This window comes from Bombina bombina, chromosome 2 (assembly GCF_027579735.1).
Source record: "Bombina bombina isolate aBomBom1 chromosome 2, aBomBom1.pri, whole genome shotgun sequence".
Taxonomy (NCBI): domain Eukaryota; kingdom Metazoa; phylum Chordata; class Amphibia; order Anura; family Bombinatoridae; genus Bombina; species Bombina bombina.
In genome coordinates this window covers 8,683,970-8,690,831 of record NC_069500.1, presented here as the reverse complement: position 1 = coordinate 8,690,831, position 6,862 = coordinate 8,683,970, and positions in this window count along the sequence as shown.

Genomic DNA, 6,862 nt, shown 5'->3' with positions numbered 1-6,862 from the left:
GTCCTCCTTACATACCTTTTATAAATTTTACAAATTTGACGTTTTTGCTTCGGCTGAAGCATCTTTTGGGTTAAAGGTTTTGCAGGCTGTGGTGCCCTCAGAATAGGGTCCACCTCCTTTTTTGCCCTTCCGTTCATTCAGTGTCCTCTGGAGCTTGGGTATATGTTTCCCACAAGTAAGGAATGAAGCCGTGGACTCTCCTCATATTAAGAAGGAAAACATAAATTATGCTGACGAGATAATTTCCTTTCCTTCTGTATGAGGAGAGTCCACGGCCCCCGCCTGTATTCTCTAAAGGGCGGACCTAAATTTTGTTTTGTTCTTCTGGCACCATTTATACCCTGATATTTCTCCAACTGTTCCTTGTTCCCTTGGCAGAATGACTGGGATATGAGGGAAGTAGGGGAGGTAGTTAAGTCTTTGGCTGGGGTGTCTTTGCCTCCTCCGGGTGGCCAGGTTCTGTATTTCCCACAAGAATGAAGCAGTGGACTCTCCTCATACAGAAGGAAATTATCTGGTAAGCATAATTTATGTTTTTATCATCTCTTTACCTCATTATCACATTCTGTACCAGATGTTGTGCCTCCCTTTTATCATCTCTACCTCATTGTCACATTCTGTGACAGATGTGCTTCCTTTTTATCATCTATTTACCTCATTATCACATTCTGTACCAGATGTTGTGCTTCCCTTTTATCGTCTCTTTACCTCATTATCACATTCTGTACCAGATGTTGTGCTTCCCTTTTATCGTCTCTTTACCTCATTATCACATTCTGTACCAGATGTTGTGCTTCCCTTTTATCGTCTCTTTACCCCATTATCACATTCTGTACCAGATGTTGTGCATCCCTTTTAGCATCTCTTTACCTCATTATCACATTCTGTACCAGATGTTGTGCTTCCCTTTTATCATCTCTATACCTCATCACATTCTGTACCAGATGTTGTGCTTCCCTTTTATCATCTCTTTACCTTATTATCACATTCTGTACCAGATGTTGTGCTTCCCTTTTATCATCTCTTTACCTCATTATCATATTCTGTACCAGATGTTGTGCTTCCCTTTTGTCATCTCTTTACCTCATTATCATATTCTGTACCAGATGTTGTGCTTCCCTGTTATCATCTCTTTACCTCATTATCACATTCTGTACCAAATGTTGTGCTTCCCATTTATCATCTCTTTACCTCATTATCATATTCTGTACCAGATGTTGGGTTTCCCTTGTATCAACTCTATACCTCATAACATTCTGTATCAGATGTTGTGCTTCCCTTTTATCATCTCTTTACCTCATTATCACATTCTGTAGCAGATGTTGTGCTTTCCTTTTATCACCTCTTTACCTCATTATCATATTCTGTACCAGATGTTGGGTTTCCCTTTTATCATCTCTTTATCACATTCTGTACAGATGTTGTGCTTCCCTTTTATCATCTCTTTACCTCATTATCACATTCTGTACCAGATTTTGTGCTTCCCTTCTATCATCTCTTTATCTCATTATCACATTCTATACCAGATGTTGTGTTTCCCTTTTATCATCTCTTTACCTCATTATCACATTCTGTACCAGATGTTGCGTTTCCCTTTAATCATCTCTACCTCATTATCACATTCTGTACCAGATGTTGCGTTTCCCTTTAATCATCTCTTTACCTCATTATCACATTCCGTACCAGATGTTGCGTTTCCCATTTGTCATCTCTTTACCTCATTATCAAATTCTGTACCAGATGTTGCGTTTCCCTTTAAAATATCACATTCTGTACCAGATGTTGCGTTTCCCTTTTATCATCTCTTTATCTCATTCTGTACCAGATGTTATGCTTCCCTTTTATCATCTCTTTACTTCATTATCACATTCTGTACCAGATGTTGCGTTTCCCTTTTATCATCTCTTTACCTCATTATCACATTCTGTACCAGATGTTGCGTTTCCTTTTTATCATCTCTTTACCTCATTATCACATTCTGTACCAGATGTTGTGCTTCCCTTTTATCATATCTTTACCTCATTATCACATTCTGTACCAGATGTTGTGCTTCCCTTTTATTATCGGTTATTTGTAGAGCGCCAACAGATTCCGCAGCTTTTATCATCTCATTACCTCATTATCACATTCTGTACCAGATGTTGTGCTTCCGTTTTATCATCTCTTTACCTCATTATCACATTCTGTACCAGATGTTGTTCTTCCCTGTTATCATCTCTTTACCTCATTATCACATTCTGTACCAAATGTTGTGCTTCCCATTTATCATCTCTTTACCTCATTATCATATTCTGTACCAGATGTTGGGTTTCCCTTGTATCAACTCTATACCTCATAACATTCTGTATCAGATGTTGTGCTTCCCTTTTATCATCTCTTTACCTCATTATCACATTCTGTAGCAGATGTTGTGCTTTCCTTTTATCACCTCTTTACCTCATTATCATATTCTGTACCAGATGTTGGGTTTCCCTTTTATCATCTCTTTATCACATTCTGTACAGATGTTGTGCTTCCCTTTTATCATCTCTTTACCTCATTATCACATTCTGTACCAGATTTTGTGCTTCCCTTCTATCATCTCTTTATCTCATTATCACATTCTATACCAGATGTTGTGTTTCCCTTTTATCATCTCTTTACCTCATTATCACATTCTGTACCAGATGTTGCGTTTCCCTTTAATCATCTCTACCTCATTATCACATTCTGTACCAGATGTTGCGTTTCCCTTTAATCATCTCTTTACCTCATTATCACATTCCGTACCAGATGTTGCGTTTCCCATTTGTCATCTCTTTACCTCATTATCAAATTCTGTACCAGATGTTGCGTTTCCCTTTAAAATATCACATTCTGTACCAGATGTTGCGTTTCCCTTTTATCATCTCTTTATCTCATTCTGTACCAGATGTTATGCTTCCCTTTTATCATCTCTTTACCTCATTATCACATTCTGTACCAGATGTTGCGTTTCCCTTTTATCATCTCTTTACCTCATTATCACATTCTGTACCAGATGTTGCGTTTCCTTTTTATCATCTCTTTACCTCATTATCACATTCTGTACCAGATGTTGTGCTTCCCTTTTATCATCTCTTTACCTCATTATCACATTCTGTACCAGATGTTGTGCTTCCCTTTTATTATTATTATCGGTTATTTGTAGAGCGCCAACAGATTCTGCAGCTTTTATCATCTCATTACCTCATTATCACATTCTGTACCAGATGTTTTGCTTCCGTTTTATCATCTCTTTACCTCATTATCACATTCTGTACCAGATGTTGTTCTTCCCTTTTATCATCTCATTATCACATTCTGTACCAGATGTTGTGCTTCCCTTTTATCATCTCTTTACCTCATTATCACATTCTGTACCAGATGTTGTTCTTCCCTTTTATCATCTCATTATCACATTCTGTACCAGATGTTGTGCTTCCCTTTTATCATCTCTTTACCTCATTATCACAATCTGTACCAGATGTTGTTCTTCCCTTTTATCATCTCATTATCACATTCTGTAACAGATGTTGTGCTTCCCTTTTATCATCTCATTATCACATTCTGTAACAGATGTTGTGCTTCCCTTTTATCATCTCATTATCACATTCTGTACCAGATGTTGTGTTTCCCTTTTATCATGTTTTTACCTTATTATCACATTCTGTACCAGATGTTGTGCTTCCCTTTTATCATCTCTTTACCTCATCATATTCTGTACCAAATGTTGTGCTTCCCTTTTATCATCACTTTACCCCATTATCACATTCTGTACCAGATATTTTTTCCCTTTATTTCATCTATTTTCCTCATTATCACATTCTGTACTAGATATTGTTTCCCTTTTATCAACTCTTTACCTCATTATCACGTTCTGTATCAGATGTTGTACTTCCCTTTTATCATCTCGTTACCTCATTATCACATTCTGTACCAGATGTTGTGCTTCCCTTTTATCATCTTCTTTATCTCATTATCACAATGTTTACCAGATGTTGTGCTTCCCTTGTATCATCTCTTTACCTCACTATTACTTTCTGTACCAGATGTTGTGCTTCCCTTTTATCATCTCATTACCACATTTTGTACCAGATGTTGTGCTTCCCTTGTATCTCTTTATTTCAATATCACATTCTGTACAAGTTGTTGTGTTTCCCTTTTATCATCTCATTACCACATTTTGTACCAGATATTGTGCTTCCCTTTTATCATCTCTTTACCTCATTATCACATTCTGTACCAGGTGTTGTGTTTCCCTTTTATCATCTTATTACCACATTTTGTACCAGATGTTGTGCTTCCCTTTTATCATCTCTTTACCTCATTATCACATTCTGTACCAGGTGTTGTGTTTCCCTTTTATCATCTTATTACCACATTTTGTACCAGATGTTGTGCTTCCCTTTTATCATCTCTTTACCTCATTATCACAATCTGTACCAGATGTTGTTCTTCCCTTTTATCATCTCTTTACCTCATTATAAGATTCTGTACCAGATGTTGTGCTTTCCTTTATCATCTAATTTCCTCATTATCACATTCTGTACCAGATGTTGTGTTTCCCTTTTATCATCTCTTTACCTCATCATCACATTCTGTACCAGATGTTGTGCTTCCCTTTTATCATCTCTTTAGCTCATCATCACATTTTGTACCAGATGTTATGCTTCCCTTTTATCATCTCTTTACCTCATTATCACATTCTGTACCAGATGTTGCGTTTCCCTTTTATCATCTCTTTACCTCATTATCACATTCTGTACCAGATGTTGCGTTTCCTTTTTATCATCTCTTTACCTCATTATCACATTCTGTACCAGATGTTGTGCTTCCCTTTTATCATATCTTTACCTCATTATCACATTCTGTACCAGATGTTGTGCTTCCCTTTTATTATCGGTTATTTGTAGAGCGCCAACAGATTCCGCAGCTTTTATCATCTCATTACCTCATTATCACATTCTGTACCAGATGTTGTGCTTCCGTTTTATCATCTCTTTACCTCATTATCACATTCTGTACCAGATGTTGTTCTTCCCTGTTATCATCTCTTTACCTCATTATCACATTCTGTACCAAATGTTGTGCTTCCCATTTATCATCTCTTTACCTCATTATCATATTCTGTACCAGATGTTGGGTTTCCCTTGTATCAACTCTATACCTCATAACATTCTGTATCAGATGTTGTGCTTCCCTTTTATCATCTCTTTACCTCATTATCACATTCTGTAGCAGATGTTGTGCTTTCCTTTTATCACCTCTTTACCTCATTATCATATTCTGTACCAGATGTTGGGTTTCCCTTTTATCATCTCTTTATCACATTCTGTACAGATGTTGTGCTTCCCTTTTATCATCTCTTTACCTCATTATCACATTCTGTACCAGATTTTGTGCTTCCCTTCTATCATCTCTTTATCTCATTATCACATTCTATACCAGATGTTGTGTTTCCCTTTTATCATCTCTTTGCCTCATTATCACATTCTGTACCAGATGTTGCGTTTCCCTTTAATCATCTCTACCTCATTATCACATTCTGTACCAGATGTTGCGTTTCCCTTTAATCATCTCTTTACCTCATTATCACATTCCGTACCAGATGTTGCGTTTCCCATTTGTCATCTCTTTACCTCATTATCAAATTCTGTACCAGATGTTGCGTTTCCCTTTAAAATATCACATTCTGTACCAGATGTTGCGTTTCCCTTTTATCATCTCTTTATCTCATTCTGTACCAGATGTTATGCTTCCCTTTTATCATCTCTTTACCTCATTATCACATTCTGTACCAGATGTTGCGTTTCCCTTTTATCATCTCTTTACCTCATTATCACATTCTGTACCAGATGTTGCGTTTCCTTTTTATCATCTCTTTACCTCATTATCACATTCTGTACCAGATGTTGTGCTTCCCTTTTATCATCTCTTTACCTCATTATCACATTCTGTACCAGATGTTGTGCTTCCCTTTTATTATTATTATCGGTTATTTGTAGAGCGCCAACAGATTCTGCAGCTTTTATCATCTCATTACCTCATTATCACATTCTGTACCAGATGTTTTGCTTCCGTTTTATCATCTCTTTACCTCATTATCACATTCTGTACCAGATGTTGTTCTTCCCTTTTATCATCTCATTATCACATTCTGTACCAGATGTTGTGCTTCCCTTTTATCATCTCTTTACCTCATTATCACATTCTGTACCAGATGTTGTTCTTCCCTTTTATCATCTCATTATCACATTCTGTACCAGATGTTGTGCTTCCCTTTTATCATCTCTTTACCTCATTATCACAATCTGTACCAGATGTTGTTCTTCCCTTTTATCATCTCATTATCACATTCTGTAACAGATGTTGTGCTTCCCTTTTATCATCTCATTATCACATTCTGTAACAGATGTTGTGCTTCCCTTTTATCATCTCATTATCACATTCTGTACCAGATGTTGTGTTTCCCTTTTATCATGTTTTTACCTTATTATCACATTCTGTACCAGATGTTGTGCTTCCCTTTTATCATCTCTTTACCTCATCATATTCTGTACCAAATGTTGTGCTTCCCTTTTATCATCACTTTACCCCATTATCACATTCTGTACCAGATATTTTTTCCCTTTATTTCATCTATTTTCCTCATTATCACATTCTGTACTAGATATTGTTTCCCTTTTATCAACTCTTTACCTCATTATCACGTTCTGTATCAGATGTTGTGCTTCCCTTTTATCATCTCGTTACCTCATTATCACATTCTGTACCAGATGTTGTGCTTCCCTTTTATCATCTTCTTTATCTCATTATCACAATGTTTACCAGATGTTGTGCTTCCCTTGTATCATCTCTTTAC